Genomic DNA, 22,381 nt, shown 5'->3' on the forward strand with positions numbered 1-22,381 from the left:
AAAATTATGTATGTGTTATATGCTCTCTACGTTCCCAATACCTGCTTTTTACAGCATATGATTAAGTGACTAAAGTGTAATCTATTGCATGATATCTCCTACCGCAACAAAAGTAAACTCTCAAGAACACCACTGTAGCTGCCACACCTGGTAGCTTCTCAATCAATGATTTTAATTTTCCAAAAACAGAGTCAAGGTGCAGTGCTCATGTTAGCATGGTACTACCTTTGATTACTTTAAGAAGGAAGAACAATAATTGATGTTAAGCTCATCTGCTGGCTCTAGAAGTAGAAGGCTTTTTTTGTTCACAGTGAGTGATAAGTTCTAGACTTCAATATAGGTAAAGACTCCTCAACAATAAATAAATGTATCTTTATAAATGGCTTTGTTACATTCCCTGTATATAGATCTCTTACATTAAAAAAAAAAAATGGAATGCTTTTCCCTTTTCACAGAGACCTCTATATAAGTACAAAGCAATTATTTCAAAATTTGAAATAGCTCTGACTGTTTAGAAGCAGTCAGTAAAATAAAAAGAACTTTAAAGTATTTAATCTCAAATTTAAGAGATCTTTTATTCCCTTAAATCTATCTTTCTTAACTCCAAAACTACAGTAATTTTGAAAAAAGAATTATTACATGAAGCATGGTACATAACAGAATACGAGATGTAATAAGAAGCAAATGTGTTTGAAAATATATATGTGATAAATAATCATGTTAAATAGAAATATACAAATCAACTGAACAATGTATTAACTATTGCCATATTTCCCATGAAATAAAAAAATTTCTTAAAACATTAAGTAAAAACCTTGAATATTATATAAACTATTTAGTGACCTAGAAATAATTGTTTTACTCTTATATCTTACTCAGGCAATCTGAATTTTAATACATATCATTAAACTAATATATAGTAGCCCTCAATAATAGCAAATAAATATTATTTATGGGCTATTTAGGTGTCACTGGGCTTCCCTGTGGCTTTAGCTAGTAAAGAATCTGCCTGCAATGCAGGAGACCTGGGTTCGAGTCCTGGGTTGGGAAGATCCCCTGGAGAAGGGAAAGGCTACCTACTTTAGTATTCTGGCCTGGAGAATTCCGTGGACTGTATAGTCCATGGGGTTGCAAAGAACCTGACACGACTGAGCGACTTTGACTCACAGGTGGCACTAGTGGTAAAAACCTGCCTGCCAATGCAGGAGACTTAAAAGACACAGTTTGAATTCCTGGGTCAGGAAGATCTCCTGGTGGAAGCATGGCAACCCACTTCAGTATCTTTCCTGGAGAATCCCACAGACAGTCTGTAGCTTGGCAGGCTACAGTCCATTGGGTTGCAAAGAGTCAGATATGACTGAAGTGACTTAGCAATATATCTAATTAGTACTTTGTTTATTACTTATGATGGTTAGGACATAAGCATTTTCAGTTTGACTCCAAAATAACCAATTCCTCCATTTGCGTGGTCTATATTTCTCAACTCCCATAGTAAATATTAAAAAATAGTAAAAAAAAAATTGACCCACTGCGATATTCCTAAGTGGTCATTCACAGTGAGCAAAAGATGACATTACCATACAATGTGCTGTAGAGAATATAATTCTTCAATTATTTTGACACTTTGTTTTTATCATGTGTTGTTTTACATGAATGATATTGCAGCACCCCATGAATTGCAGCACGCCAGGCCTCCCTGTCCATCACCATCTCCCAGAGTTCACTCAGACTCACGTCCATCGAGCCAGTGATGCCATCAAACCATCTCATCTTCTGTCGTCCCCTTCTCCTCCTGCCCCCAATCCCTCCCAGCATCAGAGTCTTTTCCAATGAGTCAACTCTGCATGAGGTGGCCAAAGTACGAGAGTTCCAGCTTTAGCATCATTTAGTTATCCTTGATTATGTTATTTGGATGAGTTTGGTGTTCTGTCTCCTAAGCAATCTTCTGCTGTATGTGATTTAATAATGCATGCATTTCTTATTCTCTCTAGGCCCAAGAAGGCAAGGTTTGAATACAAGGGGCAGTTGGAGATAAATAAATGAAACAACATTATGACGGAGCTGACTTTGATAATTACAGGATCTGACTATGTCCCAGTTGGGAAAATGTTTTTTTTCCTCTTTACAATTTGTACTGTGCTGTCTTAGATAAGTTGAATCATTTTCCATGTGTGTGTGTGTGTGTGTGTGTGACTGTGGGTGAGTGAGCACGCTTGTGCTTATGTATGTGTGTTGTAAGCTACAGCTACCTAAGGCCAATTGGGTGAATATGGAGGTGTATCTGGTGGGAAGACCTCCAAGTGGTCACTTCATGCCACATGCATATTTCTGATGAAGCCTTCTGTTTGTTATTTCAGGAATATTAATTCTGACTTTGAGAAATATATGTAAGGAAGAGGGAATGAATCTTGTGATAATAAATCCTGTGTGTACAAGAAGTATGGTTTGAAACAATTATATTGTTGTATATGATGAAATTAAGTCTAGATAAAAAAAAAAAAAAAAAGCCAAGGACATTGATGAAAGGAAACCCTTTTGAAGGAGTTTATCTAAGGCTTTCATAGAGAGTTTGGAAATGATCAAATTTACATATACCTTCACTTTTCTAATCTGACACTCATAATTACTCAAGCCCATCAATAAGAACTAACAACTACCATATTGTTATCCCTAAACCTCTAAAGGATATCTTCCATTTATCCATTTGGATCTAGTCTTATTCTCTCTGCCCCAATTAACCGTGTTCTAGGTCCCCATGGATCTGCCTCATGGGGGCTAAATCAAGATGTCCCCTTTGTCCTCTTCTCTCAGGCTTGATTTGCTGATGGGGAAGGGCAGAAGAGAATGGTGAGATGGGGAATAATAAGTTAAATTATTCAATAGTTTCTTTTTCACCCAAATTCCCTTCAGTTCAGTTCAGTTCAGTTCAGTCACTCAGTCGTGTCCGACTCTTTGCAACCCCATGAATTGCAGCACGCCAGGCCTCCCTGTCCATCACCATCTCCCAGAGTTCACTCAGACTCACGTCCATCGAGCCAGTGATGCCATCAAACCATCTCATCTTCTGTCGTCCCCTTCTCCTCCTGCCCCCAATCCCTCCCAGCATCAGAGTCTTTTCCAATGAGTCAACTCTGCATGAGGTGGCCAAAGTATGAGAGTTCCAGCTTTAGCATCATTCCTTCCAAAGAAATCCCAGGGCTGATCTCCTTCAGAATGGACTGGTTGATTCTTCTTGCAGTCCAAGGGACTCTCGTCCAAGGGACTCTCAAGAGTCTTCTCCAACACCACAGTTCAAAAGCATCAATTCTTCGGCACTCAGCTTTCTTCACAGTCCAATTCTCACATCCATACATGACCACAGGAAAAACGAGAGCCTTGACTAAATGGACCTTTGTTGGCAAAGTAATGTCTCTGCTTTTCAATATGCTATCTAGGTTGGTCATAACTTTCCTTCCAAGGAGTAAGCGTCTTTTAATTTGTGGCTGCAGTCACCGTCTGCAGTGATTTTGGAGCCCAGAAAAATAAAGTCTGACACTGTTTCCACTGTTTCCCCATCTATTTCCCATGAAGTGATGGGACCAGATGCCATGATCTTTGTCTTCTGCATGTTGAGCTTTAAGCCAACTTTTCCACTCTCCACTTTCACTTTAATCAAGAGGCTTTTTAGTTCCTCTTCACTTTCTGCCATTGGGGGTGGTGTCATCTGCATATCTGAGGTTATTGATATTTCTCCCGGCAATCTTGATTCCAGCTTGTGCTTCTTTCAGCCCAGCATTTCTCATGATGTACTCTGCATATAAGTTAAATAAGCAGGGTGACAATATACAGCCTTGACGTACTCCTCTTCCTATTTGGAACCAGTCTGTTGTTCCATGTCCAGTTCTAACTGTTGCTTCCTGACCTGCATACAAATTTCTCAAGAGACAGGTCAGGTGGTCTGGTATTCCCATCTCTTTCAGAATTTTCCACAGTTTATTGTGATCCACACATTCAAAGGCTTTGGCATAGTCCATAAAGCAGAAATAGATGTTTTTCTGGAACTCTCTTGCTTTTTCGATGATCCAGTGGATGTTGGCAATTTGATCTCTGGTTCCTCTGCCTTTTCTAAAACCAGGTTGAACATCTGGAAGTTCACGGTTCACGTATTGCTGAGGCCAGGCTTGGAGAATTTTGAGCATTACTTTACTAGTGTGTGAGATGAGTGCAATTGTGTGGTAGTTTGAGCATTCTTTGGCATTGCCTTTCTTTGGGATTGGAATGAAACTGACCTTTTCCCAGCCCTGTAGCCACTGCTGAGTTTTCCAAGTATGCTGGCATATTGAGTACAGCACTTTCACAGCATCATCTTTCAGGATTTGAAATAGCTCAACTGGAATTCCATCATCTCCACTAGCTTTGTTTATAGTGATGCTTCCTAAGGCCCACTTGACTTCATATTCCAGGATGTCTGGCTCTAGGTGAGTGATCACACCATCGTTATTGTCTTGGTTGTGAAGATCTTTTTTGTACAGTTCTTCTGTGTATTCTTCCCACCTCTTCTTAATATCTTCTGCTTCTGTTAGGTCCATACCATTTCTGTCCTTTATCGAGCTCATCTTTGCATGAAATGTTCCCTTGGTATCTCTGATTTTCTTGACGAGATCTCTAGTCTTTCTCATTCTGTTGTTTTCCTCTATTTCTTTGCATTGATCGTTGTGGAAGGCTTTCTTATCTCTTCTTGCTATTCCTTGGAACTCTGCATTCAGATGCTTATATCTTTACTTTTCTCCTTTGCCTTTTGCTTCTCTTCTTTTCACAGCTATTTTTAAGGCTTCCCCAGACAGCCATTTTTCTTTTTTGCATTTCTTTTCCATGGGGATGGTCTTGATCCCTGTATCCTGTACAATGTCACATACCTCAGTCCGTAATTCATCAGGCACTCTATCTATCAGATCTAGTCCTTTAAATCTATTTCTCACTTCCACTGTATAATCATAAGGGATTTGATTTAGGTCATACCTGAACGGTCTAATGGTTTTCCCCACTTTCTTCAATTTCAGTCTGAATTTGCAATAAGGAGTTCATGATCTGAGCCACAGTCAGCGCCTGGTCTTGTTTTTGTTGACTGTATAGAGCTTCTCCATCTTTGGCCGCCTAGAAAATAATCAATCTGATTTTGGTGTTGACCATCTGGTGATGTCCATGTGTAGAGTCTTCTCTTGTGTTTTTGGAAGAGGGTGTTTTGTTATGACCAGTGCATTTTCTTGGCAAAACTCTATTAGTCTTTGCCCTGCTTCATTCCATATTCCAAGGCCAAATTTTCCTGTTACCCCAGGTGTTTCTTGACTTCCTACTTTGCATTCCAGTCCCCATGGGTTGGCTAAATTCCTCAATCTAAGGTCCTACCTAGGTAGAATTTTGCATGTGGTTGTCTTCTGCAAGGTCTGGAAACTTCTCTCACTCCTGGCCTCTTCAGGCTTAGGGGTGCTGCTTATTTTAACCATTTGCTGCTAAGGTTGGAACCACAGTATAATATGCTGTCTATTGTTTAATGTATTTGTTGTTTGTTGTTCAGCTGCTAGGTCATGTCTGACTCTTTACGACCCCATGGAATGCAGCACGCCAGGCTTCCTTGTCCTTCACCATCACTCAGAGTTTGCTCAGACTCATGTCCATTGAGTCATTGATGCCATCCAACCATCTCATCCTCTGTCATTCCCTTCTCTTGCCCTCAGTCTTTTCCAGCATCAGGGTCTTTTCCAGTGAGTCAGTTCTTCACATCAGGTGGCCAAATTATTGTAGCTTTTGTTTAGTAAATAATGCAATATTAATATTTTTTCTTACCCTAAATAGTCCATATCTGTTTCTAGCCAGGACTCTGATTGAGAAAAACAGTAAAGGAAAATATGTCCTAGCTAGGAACCATGAAGTAGTGAAAACATTGTATTGAAAAGACTGAATTTTAGAATTTCTTTCAATCACTCATGGTAAAGTGAGAAGGGACCTTTAATAGAACTGGATAAGTCATGTAAGAAGAGACAGACTGGGATAAAAATTCTTGGTGGAAAATAAAAAAAAGTATATCAAACTCTATCCTTTAAAGATAAATAGTTAAAGCAGTTGGTCCTTGAAAGTTGAGAGAGTAGGGGTGATTTTTGAATCATAATTTGGGATCTTGAATCATGGCTCTTGGGATTCTCAGAAGTATCATGACTTTAAAATATGACAGTATTCATTTATTTCTTTGTTGTTTTATATTTGTTTTCTCTGTATTGTAAAAAATGTTTCTTTGTTTGTTTTCTATGATGGTGCATGTGGATTTCAAGGTATCTATTACAAGGAGTAGATGTCTTCTCTGGTTAATATGTTGATTTTTTGTTATACATTTACTTTTATTGGTGTGTACTTACTATCCCAATTGAACTGAGAAATACTAATATGAGTTTCCTTTGTGTAGGGTTATTTACCAGGAGTTCTGCCACATTTGTATGTTAGATTCATTTGGAAAAGACTCCAGGCAAGTTTTTTTCCTAGATAAATTTAGTCTTTCTTTATAAATTCTCAACAGAATCCTCCAGCAGCTGGCCATTACTTTTTAATCAAGTACATGCTCTTCATTGTTGTTGAAATTCAAGAGGAAATCCACAATATAGTAAGAATTTCTGGATTTTCCTTGAAATAATAAAAGTAAAATTTGACTTTGAGCTAGAGATAATGTCTTTACTTATTACTTTAACTGAATAAACATGAATAGGACTTGTTTAGCTTGTACGCTCCTGTGAAATTAAGGAATATGATTTAAATATCAATGTAACCAATATTTGAACTATATGTCATTTATAATAGATAGTTCTCTACTTTGTTTTCCTGCTGTGGAACATATCTGCATTGTTTACATTGCCTCCTGTTTGCATACAGTACTAAATGAAATAAAAATAAACCCTTTTAATTGGAAGGAGTCATCTTAGTTTAACCTCTCAGCAAGTGCAGTATATTTCATTTTTATATGCATATGATTATCATCTTGCTTGAGATTTTCAGTTACTAGAATGATCTATGTACTTTTAGTTAGGTAGAAAGCTATTCCATATATTGAGTAAAAAGCTAACTCATTGTTTAGCCAAATTCTGCCCTCAGGGACATTTCATTTACAGATTTATCATTTCTTTCCCAAATCCAACTCTCTTTATAGCAAACATTCATTACTTCCTCTTTGTAATATTTTTTGACCTTCTGCTTTCCATCAATGAATTGGTACTTATTTTTCTTCCAAATATCACTCATATATATGAAGGTGTGTGTGTGTGTGTATCTGAAAATACTACAGTAAAATTAACTAGTTTAAGTCATCTGTTAATATCTTAAATTGCTTCTTTAAATTTCAATGTCATATTAAAAGAAACCTTTGTGTTTTCTTTAATAAGTTTATTTTTCAAAAAAAAATAATTATTTGAATGTTTTATCAGATTCATTAATTGCAAAATCATTAAAGTTAAAATTTTAATTGAAAGCAAAAGGAAAAATTAAAATTATTAAAATATGTATTTGGGTTTTTATAGAAGACTCAAATTATGTAATTTTGAACAATATTGTAAACAAACTTCAATCTGTCTTTGTAGCTTCATCTGGTCTCAAAAAGAGAACATTTAGTTATATTTTAAAAATCTTATCTAAAGTTTTAGGTATATACATTCTAACTTTATCTTTTCTTATGACTACAGTAATGTTTTTTATACTTATATCTCATTTTTATATGACTCAAGGTAATATAATTATATTAATTTTGATACTATTGAGTCAGAAAAAAAGAGGCATGATGTTATCATTCTTTGGATTTTCCTTATAAAGAGACTAGCAAAAATGAATTGTCAGCTTTATATCCTACGGTCACTCTTCACAGCTTTAATAGTAAGGACTAAGATAGAGTTTTTGTGCATACTAATATGCTTAGATTATTCAGATTGCATTGACTTAATAATTTCAGTAAGCACCTTAAGTGAAACACATTTTTTCTTTTTTATAGTCAGATTTTTTTGAGTTATAATTTATACAGTGATATTCACCAGTATTAGGTATGTAGTTCTAAGAGTTTTACAAACATGTTTCACCATATAACCACCAATACAATCAAGATATAAAATACCTCTATCATGCCCAAAACTTTCTGAGTATCCCTTTGAATGCAGTCTCCTCCTCCCTACCCCTACTCCCTGGAAACTGCTGGTCTGATGTTTGTCCACTCGATTTGCCTTTTCTAGAACATCATATAAATGAAATCATAGAGTAGGTAGCATCTGGTGTCTGACTTCCTGCCTTTGTGCCAGTGTTTATAAAATTCATATGTGTTCTTGCATTTATCAGCAGTTTATTCCTTTTTTGTTGCTCTCTAGTATTTCATTGCATTAATATACCACAGTCTGTTTATTTATCCACCAGATGATGGACATCTGGGATCTTTACAGGTTTGAATGATTGTGAATAAGACTGCTACACACATTCGTGTACAGTTCTTTGTATGACCATTTTTCTTGTTTAAATATCTAAGAGTGGGATTGACGGGTCATATGATAAATTTTTGTTTAACTTAACTAAATAGTGGCTGAATGGTTGTCTAAAGTGTCTGTACTGTTTTGCTTTATTCCCACCTGGACTGAATTGACTTTTATATCCTCTGAATTCTTGTATATTTAAATTTTTATATGAACATTTTTATATGAAGATATGTACATTCAGTATGTATCCTATGCAAATTTATTACAGAATGGAGAACATATTTGCCAATCATATATCTGCTAAAAGATTAATATCCAAAGTATTTAAAAGATTCATACAACTCAATAGCCAAAAACAAATAACCTGTTTAAAAAGTGGGCAAAGTTTCTGAATATATACTTCTCAAAAAAGAAAACTAAAGATTAAAAAAAAAATCTTACAAATGGCCAACAAGTACATGAAAAGGTGTTCAACATCACTTTATCCTCAGAGAAATATAAATTAAAACCACAAAGACATATCACTTCATACCTGTTAGGATGGCTATTATCAAAAGACAAGAGATAATATATGCTGGCCAGGATATGGAGAAAAAAAGAACCTTATACATCATTGGTGGAAATCAAAACTGCTACATCCATTATGGAAGACAGTATGGCAGTTCCACAAGAAATTAAGAATAGAACTACCACATGAACCAGCAACCCTACTTCTGGGGATATATCCAAAAGAAATAAAATCTGAATCTCAAAGATATGTGCACTTTCATGCTCATGGCAGCATTATTCCAATAGCCAAGATATGAAAACAACGTAAGTATCTATTGATAAACAAATGAAGAAAATGTGAATATATAATGGAATATTGTTTAGACTTAAAAAAATGTAATTCTGCCATTTGAAACAACATTAATGAACCCGGAGGACTTTATGCTAAGTAAAATAAGCCAGACACAGAAAGACAAATACTGCTCAATCAAAGATATATGGGGAATCTAAAATAGTCAAACTCAACGAATCAGAGAGTAGAATGGTGTATAGCCATCCCCAGGGGTATGGGGAAGGGGAATATGAAGAGATATTAGCCAAAGGGTACAAGTTTCAGTATGCAAGATGGATGAGTTCTGGAGGTCTAATATGCACTATGGTGACGATAGTTAATAATGGTTTATTATATTGTATAGTTATTTGCTAAGACAAATCTTGATTTAAACTTTCAACATATATACAAACACAGTGGTAACTGCGTAGAGGTGGCGTGTAAGTTATTTAGCTTACTTGTGATCTTGTCACAGTGTGTACATATATCAAGACATTAAGTTGTACACCATATATATATATATATATACACACACACACACACACACACATACACTTTAGATGTCAGAGAGACATCAAAGTTGGTTTTTTAAAAACTGGCTCAAGGCAGTGTGTAGTGCTTTAAAAAATTTACTGAAGCTTCATATATACAAGAACAAAGGAAAGTTATTTTATATATAAATAAAATAACTGGAAAAAAACCTAAACTATCAACAATTTTAAAGTATCAAAGTATCTAAGTTTAGGATTCTGTAATATCTCTAGTATTATCAGGTAAATAATGCAGAAGAAGTTGAAAATTTAAGTACTATAATAACAGTGCACTAGTAATTGAAAAACTGGGAATACCTTCTATGTTTAAAAATGAATTATTAGAATATTGATGGTATGATGTGATGGACTTGAATCCAGTAGAAAAAATGAACTTGCAAGCTTTAATACATAGTATAATTCCAATTACATGATGGCTATAAGTATATTAGAAAGAATAAACTACATTAATAACATTTGTCAATGTCTCATATAATTTATGCATGTCAAAAGAAAGACTGGGTACTCTATCTTGCACTGTGTCTGAGGAGCAATCCTAAGGAGAGTAAAGTGAAGAGATGGAGTCATATCCTCAAGGGTATTTGTTGTTTCTATTGTTCAGTTGCTAAGTCGTGTCGGAATCTTAAGATGTTGCTAAGCGAATTGGGTCTGTCCTGTTAGACAACTTGTTATGTGAGATAAATTCTCTTTATATAGATCATTTTTATTTGGATTTTAAGCCACTTGCTCAAATATAGAACAAACCGCAAAAAAAAAGAGGGTACACAATGAAAATAAAACAATAGAAGGTTTTTAAAAATGTTGCTTCGTTTACTCAGCAATTTTATTTGCTTCATTTTTCTACTACCTCATTCTCTCAGTCCTTGAACACTATGGAAGCACGAGAATTCTATCTACCATGGTTGAAATAGTCAATCATAGCACACTTTTCTTGGAGAGGTATTCTAAAAATAGACTCAGTGATTTCTCTATGTAGTCTATTTCGGGGTGTGAGGAATAATTTGTGTAATACTATTCAGGAAAAATCATTCCAAACTGATTTCATGAAAGTTCTGATGAAAGTTTTTAGATCTAGAGAATACCTTAGGTATATATAGTCATCCAACAAATCATTAGGCAATATATTTCATGTTACACTTAAGAAGAGGTTGTAAAACTTGTGGGAAGTTTCTAAGGGCTTAACATAGTACTGTTTCCTCAACCATTTCTTATGATATCTTTTAACATACCTTTACAGAATAAATTGAATTTAAACTTATGCAATTCCAATGTTAAAAAAATATAGAAGTACATTAAAAGAGAATGACAGAGAGAAACATACCAGCCTTGATGAAACGTTGAAGTCTGTTTTAACAGTTAAAATATTTTAAAGAGATAGCATTCAGACAAAAATACAAAATATTTTTTAGCAAATGATAAAATTTCTTGTATGTAGCTTCCAAATACCAGTTGCTCAAAAACACTGTGAAAACCTAGCTTGAGGGAGTTTCTGGAATAAGGATTCAAGAATATAGTTTATCCTAAATTCATGGTATGGCATAACTTTCAAAAATATAAAATAGAGTCCATGTGCAGAGGTAGTTTTTGTATTGTGATAAAGGATTAACCAGGGCTTCCCAAGTGGCTCAGTGGTAATGAATCCCCCTGCCAGTTTAGCAGGCACAGGAGATGTGGGTTTGATCCCTGTGTTGGGAAGATCCCCTGGAGGAGGAAATGGCAACCCACTCTAGTATTCTTGCCTAGGAAATCCCATAGGCAGAGGATCCTCGTGGGGTTACAGTCCATGGGATCACAGAGTCAGACAGGACTGAATAACTAAGCACTCAAGGGATTGACCACAAAGGTGAAGGGATTTTAAAGATAAGATTAGGTCCCTAATCACTTGTCTTTAAGTTAATCAAAAGGATCATTGGGTGGGCCTGATTTAATGAGGTGAACCCTTGATATGAATTTGTCAAATTAATACTTATTCAGTGGCACTCAGAGTGCCAGATGGTGAGTTTGATTCAAAAGCAAACCACAAGAGGAACTGAAATCAAGAAACTCGCAGGTCCTAAATGAAGGACCAGCTATAGAGGCTACCTGGAGAGATCAGGGCAGAGTGCACACAAAGAAAGGGGCACACGACCTAACTAGGGTTTATGGGTGGAATGTGTTGGGGTTTCCAGACTAAGGCCAGATTAATTAATTCAAACAAAAGAAGTGGATTTTGGAAAGCCATGTGCATGCATGCTAAGTCACTTCAGTCATGTCCAACTCTTTGTGACCCTGTGGACTTAGCCTGCCAGGCTCCTCTCTCCATGGGATTCTCCAGGCAAGAATACAGGAGTGGGTGGCCATGCTCTCCTCCAGAGGATCTTCCCAGCTCTGGGACTGAACCCACATCTCTTATGTATTCTGCATTAGCAAACAGGTTCTTTACTACTAATGACACTTGGTAAGCCACGTAAGGGTATTATCTAGGGATACACAAGGGGAAGGTCTAGGGAAGAGACTTGTTCTTAAGAACTGTTGGGGAAGTTATTTCAGGCACTTATATTTGTGTGTGATTCTACAGGCTGCTATCTCAGGCACATGCTGGCATAAGGAGACTAATTTTTGAGGTCACTGCATGCTACTTGGCCAGACTAAATGAATGTCATGGAGGAGCTTAGCTAAGCTTTCAATAACTCTTTAAAAGAGAGATGGAGGTGACACTTTCCTGTTGGTCCTGAAGAACCTAACTGCCATGCTGTAGATAGGGTCAGATGGCAGAGAACAATGGGCAACCTCTCGAAGCTATTAATACAAACTACAAGGAACAATTTGCTGTTTAGTTGCTAAGTTGTATCCAACTCTTTTCAACCTCAAGGACTGTAGCCTGCCAGGCTCCTTTGTTCATGGAATTTTTCAGGCAAGAATACTGGAGAGGGTTGCTATTTCTTTCTTCAATAAAGTCTAGAGTCTGCCAAAAAATCAATGACCTTGGAAGAGGACCCAGATCACACAGAAGATGTGATCTGAGACCTAGTTGACAACCTTGATTGCAGCCAAGTTCCAAGATAACTGTCACCAGCTAAGCACTGCCTAAAGAGCTTCCCAGGTGGCTCAGTGGTAAGGAATCTGCCTGCAATGCAGGAGACCCAGGCTTGATCCCTGGGTGAGGAAGATCCCCTGGAGAAGGAAATGGCAACCCACTCCAGTGTTATTGCCTGGAGAACCCCATGGACAGAGGAGCCTGGTGGGCTATAGTCCATAGGGTCACAAAGAGTCATATGACTGAAGTGACTTGGTCCACATTCATGCAAGCACTGCCTGAACTCCTGATCCAAGGAAACAATGAAATATAGGCATTTTAAGCCTTTAATTTTGTGGTAATTTGTTATGTAGCCACTTATAACTAATATAGCTACAGTGTGGGGGAAAAGTAGAACTGGTACTTAAATGGCTGATTAGTTCATTTATTCACTTATTTGGTAATTACTATTATGTACCAGCCATTGTTTTAGAAACAAGATGAGCAAAAAAGTACACAGTCCCTACTCTCATAAGGCTTAGAGTGTAATGGAGGAGAATGGTGTGCTATACAATCACAGTTATAAAAACTGAGATATGAGCTGTAAAGTAATAAAGTATGATTCTCTCACTGCACATAGCAAAGGGCCCTTCCTAGGTTCAAATGTCCTGTAGTGGTGTTTAATGAGAGATTGAAAGAATTAGTTACAAAGAACTTCCCACAAAGAGAGGAAGGTGTGGTTACACATGATCTCATTAGAATGAGATCTTTATTTTACATAGTATTTTCTCATTAGACTATAAAATGCCTTCAAGCCAGATACTGTATCTTGTTTTGTTTTATTCAGAGACTAGTATGTAACAAGGTACTTACTATGCACTGGATGAATAAATGAATAAATCATTGGTATCATAAGGAAACAGGCTTTGTCTGTGCATAAGAAAGATGGTCCTCATTTAAAACTGCTCCTCATAGAGTAGCTGGATCCCCATTAGTTGACATCTAAGCAGACACAGCATGATTATCACTCAAGAGCATTGCAAATGCGATGAGAAGTCTGTTGAAGCAATTCTGGTTTGCAGCTTCTGCTCAGTCCTCAGTGTGGTAAGGTGAGATTGTGATAGATGGGGTCGAGTATTTTATGCAGTCAGAAAAGCAACTGAAGAAATAAACAGTCAGAAGATTAGACATGTGTCCCTGAATAAGATGTATTATCAAGTAGGGATAGTATAGAATGATAAAAGAGCATATTTGACATAGAAAAATTATATATAATCTGGATATTTGACCTCAAGCTCAAATAAAACAATGCATTTAATAAGTGGGCTTTCCAGGTGGTGCTAGGGGTAAAGACTTTGCCTGCCAATGAAGGAGACATAAGAGACTTGGGTTCAATTGCTGAGTTGAGAAGATCTCCTTTAGGAAGAAATGGCAATCCACTGTAGTATTCTTGCCTGGAGAATCCCATGGATAGAGGAGCTTGGCAGGCTATAGTCCATAGGGTCTCAAAGAGTTGGACACAACTGAAGTGATTTAACACAGCACATATTAATAAATGAGGAATCATATAGGAAATGCTATTAGCTTCTTTCTTAACTGGGAAATATGTAACAAAAGGGACATTCAAGATTTGTAAACAAGTGGATATCTGCAGAGCCATTTGAGGTGAGAAAATAGTCTTTAGAATTCAAAGAATCTTCAGTGACTCGGTTTGAAGATGTGCCCTTCTCTCTATACAGACTTGAATTTCAAACTGGAAGTGGAGAGTTTAGAGTCCTGCAAGCATACGCAGTGGAAGGTCAGTCTTTGAGGCTGAAACTGGGAGATTTTCTTTGGCTTAACCTCTAGTGCATTTTCCTATATCTATGTATTAAAAAATTCAGCTAGGCCAAGATGATTTGTTTGACTACAGTGTACAATCAAAATCAACTCTCACTTATTATTTAAGAATATTTTTTTGGATTTGTTCTGAATGTTTGGTTGAACTAGTAGACAATATCAAGAGACTGAAGATGTGTTTTATTATTTATGTTTTATTATGGATAGTTCACATTAAAATGTGGGATAATAATTATATGAATATTTATAAAAGATACTGTGAATATCAGATTAGAAAAAATCAACATACATACAATTTAACTAATAATCTCTCTGATTAAAATCTATCTGGTTTAAACAAAAACAGTTGTTTAGGTCTTTGATGGAGGGCACTGGAATGTTTGTTCATAGTTACTCAGGATTTCAGATTCTAGCCAAATGCCCAACAAGTAGAATTTAAAACATTTGTTGAATACATTGATGGAAGCAAATAAGGATGTTTTGTAACTAAATTATTTTTAATTAATTTATTTATTTTAACTGGAGGCTAATTACATTACAATATTGTGGTGGTTTTTACCATATATTGACATGAATCATCCATGTGCGTACATATGTCCCCCATCCCAAACCCCCTCTCACTTCCCTCCCCATCCCATCCCTCTGGGTTGTACCAGTGCACTGACTTAGAGGGGCCTTTTATATACATTGAACTTGGACTGGTGATCTATTTCACATATTGTAATTAATATAAATGTTTCAATGCTATTAAAAGTATTCACCTTTCATTAGAATTTTATATTTTAAAACATTTAGCTAGATTATTTTTATTATTGAAAATGCTTTGATTACAATTTTTAAACCACTGCAATAAATAAAAATTATTCTTTTAGTGTAACTTCTCAATTTCTATGGGCAAATGCTGTTACATTACAGTTTTTAGTAGTAATAAAATTATCCTGACAACCAGTTTTAAAAAATAGAGGAGAGTGAAGTGATAAATTACTCAGTTAAACAATTTCTAATGCTATAAATGCTAACATGACTTAATCAGCTTTCTTTCAGATAAGCAAAGAAACAGAAAAAATGAGAATGATTCAACCTAACTTTCAGTATAGAAAAGCTGAATAAAAAAAAAAAAAAAAGAATATAAAAAAAAAAAGAAAAGCTGAATAAAGAATTCTAACTAATGTAAGTGTTATGATGATACTATCCTGAGAACCGGATATGTTTTCACAATTTTTAAGTTGCACAAAATAAAAGGCATATACTATTTTAAAATATTTTATTAATAACAATTAGAGAAATTTATCACCAGGCAGAATAATATGAAGATAGAATAATATATGATTGAATTTCAATAAAACTGAAAAGATGGTCCACATATCCTGTTAATTAAAATAATTAGCTTAGTTATTTCCTAAAGTGAATTGATGCCTGAAATTGTATTTTATAAGGTTGAAAGACTCTAAATGATTTATCTTGTAAGGGTCATGAAATCAGTAATCATTAAGAATTATGTTTTAGATTATTCCAAATGTTCAATACATATTCTATTTGGTATAAGTTATTTATATAAAAAATCTCTCTGAGCAATCACCTCTACAGCATAGTTTTACATTAAAAATATATTCAAAGATACATCTTCAAAATAATATTTATATAGTAATTAAAACAAATTAAACATTAACTATCATAATTATAAAAAACCTTAAAATGCTATCTTAAAACATTTTCTTATTATTTATACAGCTTGTTTCATTCCAATTTTAGATAAAATCAGATTTCTTAATTAGGATAAAGTAAAACCAAAACAAAAAGAATAAAAGGATAAAATTGACTTAAAATATTTGTGACAATTTGTTCTAGGAAATCATTGTGTGAAGGTGATATCATGTTCCATATAAATCTAACAAAGGGAGTTACAACTTAAGGGAGAGGAGACAGTGCCATCATAGGAAAAGTCTGTGGTACTTAGTAGTAATAATTTGATATGATAACTCTAATTTTCTCAAGGATAACAGACTGCTTTGGTCTGAGGTTCATTTCTATAAGTTCCTATATGTCCTTGGTTTCTTGAGTATACCTAGTGTTGAGTTTTTAGAGCCTAAAAGCATTTAGAGACACTATGGAAACTCAAAGGTTACTAAGTAAAAAGAACAAATAATTGCAAGTAATTTGCTATAATTAAAATTATAAAAAAGCTTAGGATCAGGTATTTATATTTGCTATTCATTCACTCTTATATCAATATGCATATGAGAAACCAACAAAAGCAAAATTGTTAATAGTAATATATTTCCCTTATTTTGAGATCCAGATACATGCATTTACATGTATACATGAAGGATTCATAAGGTGACATGATCTTTACATTAAGGCTGTAGGTTAAATATAGGTGCCCTCACTTTATGGATGAGGAAACTGGATAAAAGGGATTAAGTAAATGATTATTATAGTCTAGCAAGTAATAGAGATAACATCTGAAATTAGGGCACTGTAATTCCCAAAGTCAGGACATTTTCACCAGACTCCTCTGCAATTTTAGATGGAATAAAATAAAATGCATATTGTGGAATAAATTCATATACAGAAAATTAACATTTCCCCAAAGAAGCCACAAACCATATAGAGCGAGAGTTTGGTAATGCATACACCTAATTTACATAACTAATTTATATAATCATTCAGTGTCTTCATGGAAATATTTGCATTCAGAATTTTTCATTTTGCCCAGTTTTCCCCCAGAAATTTCTTTGTTGAATTATATTCACATTAAAAATATATATTGTTGTAATTGTCCCCCAAAAACACATTAATTTCAAGGATATGTATGTATGAAAAACTAAACAGTCAGCAACTTTAAAAATTTTAAGTATGTCCAAAAATATCTTAGTCTTCTGTTACGTGGGTCACCATTTACCTAGGATACAGTTTTTTTGCTTGCTTGTTGTTTGTTTTTTTTTTTTTTTTAAGTAGGCTTTAGATGTGAAGCAGGAATAAAAATTTCTGTGTTGGACTCACTATGGATGAGATTTTTAAGAGTGCTGATGTGCTCAGTTGTAGCCGACAATTTGCGACCCCATGGACTGTAGTCCACAAGGTTCCTCTGTCCATGGAATTTTCCAAGGAAGAATACGGGAATGGGCTGCCATTTTCTTCACCAGGATTCTTAAGAGGGTTCAATGTAAATGTTAGCCAGAGGGAGTTAGATATATGAATCTGAAGCTCAGAAAAGACAGAATAGAAGACACTGAATTAGAAAAACATCTACTTTTCCTTCATTGACTACACCAAAGCCTTTGTGTGGATCACAACAAACTGTGGAAAATTGTTAAAGAGATGGGAATACCAGACCACCTGACCTGCCTCCTGAGAAATCTGTATGCAGGTCAAGAAGCAACAGTTAGAACTAGACATGGAACAACAGACTGATTTCAAATTGGAAAAGGAGTACGTCAAGGCTGTATATTGTCACCCTGCTTATTTAACTTATATTCAGAGTACATTATGTAAAATGCCAGGTTGGATGAAGCACAAGGTGGAATCAAGATTGCCAGGAGAAATATCAATGACCTCAGATACACAGACGACACCACCTTTATGGCACAAAGTGAAAAAAAAAAAAAAAAAAAAAAACAACTAAAGAGCCTCTTGATGAAAGTGAAAGAGGAGAGTGAAAAAGTTGGCTTAAAGCTCAACATTCAAAAACCTAAGATCATGGCATCTGGTCCCATCACTTCATGGCAAACAGATGGGGAAAAAATGGAAACAGTGAGAGACTTTATTTTGGGGGGCTCCAAAATCACGGCAGATGGTGAATGTAGCCATGAAATGAAAAGACGCTTGCTCCTTGGAAGAAAACCTATGTCCAAACTAGACAGCATATTCAAAAGCAGAGACATTACTTTGCCAGCAAATGTCCGTCTAGTCAAAGCTATGGTTTTTCTAATAGACATGCATGGATGTGAGAGCTGGACTATATAGAAAGCTGAACACTGAAGCATTGATGCTTTTGAACTGTGGTGTTGGAGAAGACTCTTGAGAGTCCCTTGAAATGCAAGGAGATCCAACCAGTCCATCCTAAAGGAAATCAGTCTTGAATGTTCATTGGAAAGACTGATGTCAAAGCTGAAACTCTAATACTTGACCACCTAATATGAAGAACTTACTCATTGGAAAAGACCCTGCTACTGGGAAAGATTGAAAGTGGGAAGAGAAGGGGACAACAGAGGATGAGATGCACTAACATTTAAAGAACTGATGGAGAAAGATAAAATCTTAAGTTTTATTTAAAGTAAATCTTAAAAATATACTAAGAAGGAATCACTAGGGTAAAAGACAATAAGGAAAAGGATGAGAGATGCTAAGAAAGGAGTTTTTAAAGGAGATTAAAAACTGCTGAAATGTTTACTGGTTTTATAACATGGAAACCAATTGTGACCTGGCGAAGAATATTTTGGTGCATAATGGGGACAGAAGCCCAACTTCAATGTGATAAGTAAATGATCAATGAGTAAATCAGAGTTGAAAGATTAAGCAAATTTGTCAATGATTTTTGGAATTGGTTTATGTAAGAAGCAGAAAAAAATTCCTAATATGGAAAGTGAAGGAAGGGAAGGTTGTCCATGATTCTTATTCATTTTCTTTTAATGATTTTGTATAAAAATACTGAACAAAATTTCGTGCCAGTAGAAAACATTAAGGAAGATATTAAAGTTACAGATGAAAGAAGCACTAAACAATTGAAGATCCCTAAGAATTTACAATGTTATGGATGAAAATATTAGGTAGAAAAATTAGATTCTAAAATATGCTTGGAAATGTGACTAACTTTTCTTCTTCCTTTCCTCCACCTCTAAAAGAAAACTGAGTATAATAACATAATTTCTTATTTTCATTATAGAGTGAACAAACAAAAATCCTTCTCTGTGATAACCAAGAAGGAATCTAATTAAAGGTAAGTTATTACTTTTGTATTCTGATAAAGCATGAAAATGAAACAGTATAGTGCATAGAAACAAGAATTACTTTCTGTGGGAAGTGGCAGACAACTTGCTAAACTAAGAAATGTTTCCTTTCTCCACATGGATTTTGATTAGACCAAATCTCCACCTGCATTTCTGTCCTTAAAGTATATATGTGATTAATAGTTTAATTATAAATAATTAATAGGTTACTTAGATATAATAGGTTACATAGAGATGGTAATAGAATATTTAGAGAAATTATCATCTGGTAAATTCTTAACAGATGACGATAACAATACAGATGGATTATTGGCCATTTTCATGGTAAATTCCTAGAATTCATTTCAGTATTATCAAAATCTTCTTCTCCATCATTCTCCATCTTCTTCAGCTCCTCACTTGACTTGACACTGATTGACATGGCCTTAGTAACAAGTTAACTATTTGGGAAGCTAAGGCAAAGATACTCAAACTCAAAATGTGCTAAATTAATGAGAGAGGAAGAAATGGATTTGGGAAACAAGATCTACTCCTACATAAGTGAGTAGGTTTTCCTTCACATATAAGTGGCTGGAGATCTCTATGGCAAGACTTCATAAACATTTCATTCGGGAAATAGGAACACAGACTAAAGGCAAAGAACTGTTAGGTCCTGAGTGGGGTAGTGGTGGCACTGACCATGGGAACACCTAGAGGAGATTAACCAGGTATTTTCCTTAATCTCTGGCAGAAATTTTTGTTGAAGTTTATCCCCCCCCCTTTTTTTTTTCTTCTCTTTTGTTGCACTTGCCTTTTAAAATGTGCCAACTGGTAGTTGAATAAATTCTTTCCTGGCTGTAGTCTTAAGAAATCTGAAGAGGCAGAATAATACCTGGGGAAAATATTCTAATTCTTTCTGCTCTCTGGTGCTCACAAAGATGAAACACTCCTCTCTCTTTAATTCAGGTAAAAAGGCAAACAGGAAAGAGGTTAAAAAAAAAAAAAAAAGAGGTCAGTATGTTGGTAGCCCAGCTGAGGTTGACATGCAACATTGAATGAGGTCATAGGAATAAGTGGCAAGAAAGTTTATTGTGAAAGAAAAAGCCTAATAACTGAGACATAAAGTTTCAAATTGTGGTGGAAATTTTATATCTGGATGATAAGAAACATAAGAATAGTTACTTTGAAGTAATGGTTGAGAATTAGCAGTTTCCAGTACTCTTGCCTGGAAAATTCCATGGATGGAGGAGCCTGATAGGCTGCAGTCCATGGGGTCGCTAAGAGTCGGATACGACTGAGCGATTTCACTTTCACTTTTCACTTTCATGCATTGGAGAAGGAAATGGCAACCCACTCCAGTGTTCTTGCCTGGAGAATCCCAGGGACGGGGGAGCCTGGTGGGCTGCCGTCTATGGGGTCGCACAGAGTCGGACACGACTGAAGTGACTTAGCATAACTAAGATAACATGGGTCCCGTTTCTGGTCCTTTTGGAGCATGGGAAATAGAAGGGCAACTTTATTTGTGAAGGTAGGAAGAAAAAAGGCTAGGTTTCAATTTAGCCAGAAGCATAAGGGAATGGTAACTGAAAAACTGCTGATGTAGGTGTGGCAAACAGAATAATGACCATGGAAAGATGTCCACAACTTAGTGGAATTAATCCTTGGAACCTGTAAATATGTTTCCTTATAGAGCAAAAGGGAATTTGAAGACATGATTAAGATTAAAGACCTGGAGAGGGGGAGAGTAGCTTGGATCATCCAGGCTGGTACAATCTAATTTCAGTGTGTGTGTTTGTAAAGGATTGAGTGTAGTTTGTGGTGAAAATATAGCAACTATGTGTGTCTTTATCAGTCTATTTTTGGTTACATCCAGAGTGGTTATCAAGATGTAAGCAGCACTGGGTAATGTGAGCTTTTCACATTATCAGTAAAGTCTGTTAAATAACTCTTTTTTTGTGTGTGTGTGGAGCTGCCATGGCTTCACAATTAAGGGGAAACACTGAAATTAAGGAAGTGTTCCTTAGTAATTTGTTGAGGATCAATTTAATTGTCCTTTGGCACCTGGTGCTACTGAAACTCAATAAATAGTTCACTTACAGGAAATGTGATGATGAGTAAAACTGATAGAAAACAAGATAGTCACTGTTAGTCACTATTCAGCTTTGATAAGCAAAGATAATGCGATCTGTTGCATCTAAATTAAATATTGCCGCTTGGAAGTGCCCAAATATAAAAATAAGGATCTTAATCATCCATTCAACCACACTCAACACATATTTATTGAGCAAAAATCATATGATGTGCACTGCTAACTTCCCTTCAGAAATGAGTTAGGAACAATCCCTATATGAAGAATAATAAATAATAGTAATTGTTGACAAAACATCATTTCTATAATGTCTTATAAACTACAAAACATTTAGTATTTTACTTAAAAACAAAAACTAAAATCCAGGGAGAGGTATAGGAATATATGTGTAAAACTCACTTTCTTAAAAGTGTAAGGCAACTGTAAGATTTACATGAGAAGGATCAATGATTTTGGCTGGACTTAATAATTTTTGTTATTAAATGGTTTAAGATGAAAATCTGAATTAAGCTATGGATTATGACTAGAAATTAAATAGTAAGTTCTGTTCTTCTGTAAAGGAATTGGGTGGTGTCATTTCAAACAACCAAGCCATAGTAGGCTTATTTTTTAATCAGCATTTCTCAGTGTATAGCTTGCACATGAAAAATTCTGTTTTGAAGTATACCATTCTATGAGTTTGCAAAGC

This window comes from Bos indicus, chromosome 14 (genome assembly GCF_029378745.1).
Source record: "Bos indicus isolate NIAB-ARS_2022 breed Sahiwal x Tharparkar chromosome 14, NIAB-ARS_B.indTharparkar_mat_pri_1.0, whole genome shotgun sequence".
Lineage (NCBI taxonomy): Eukaryota > Metazoa > Chordata > Mammalia > Artiodactyla > Bovidae > Bos > Bos indicus.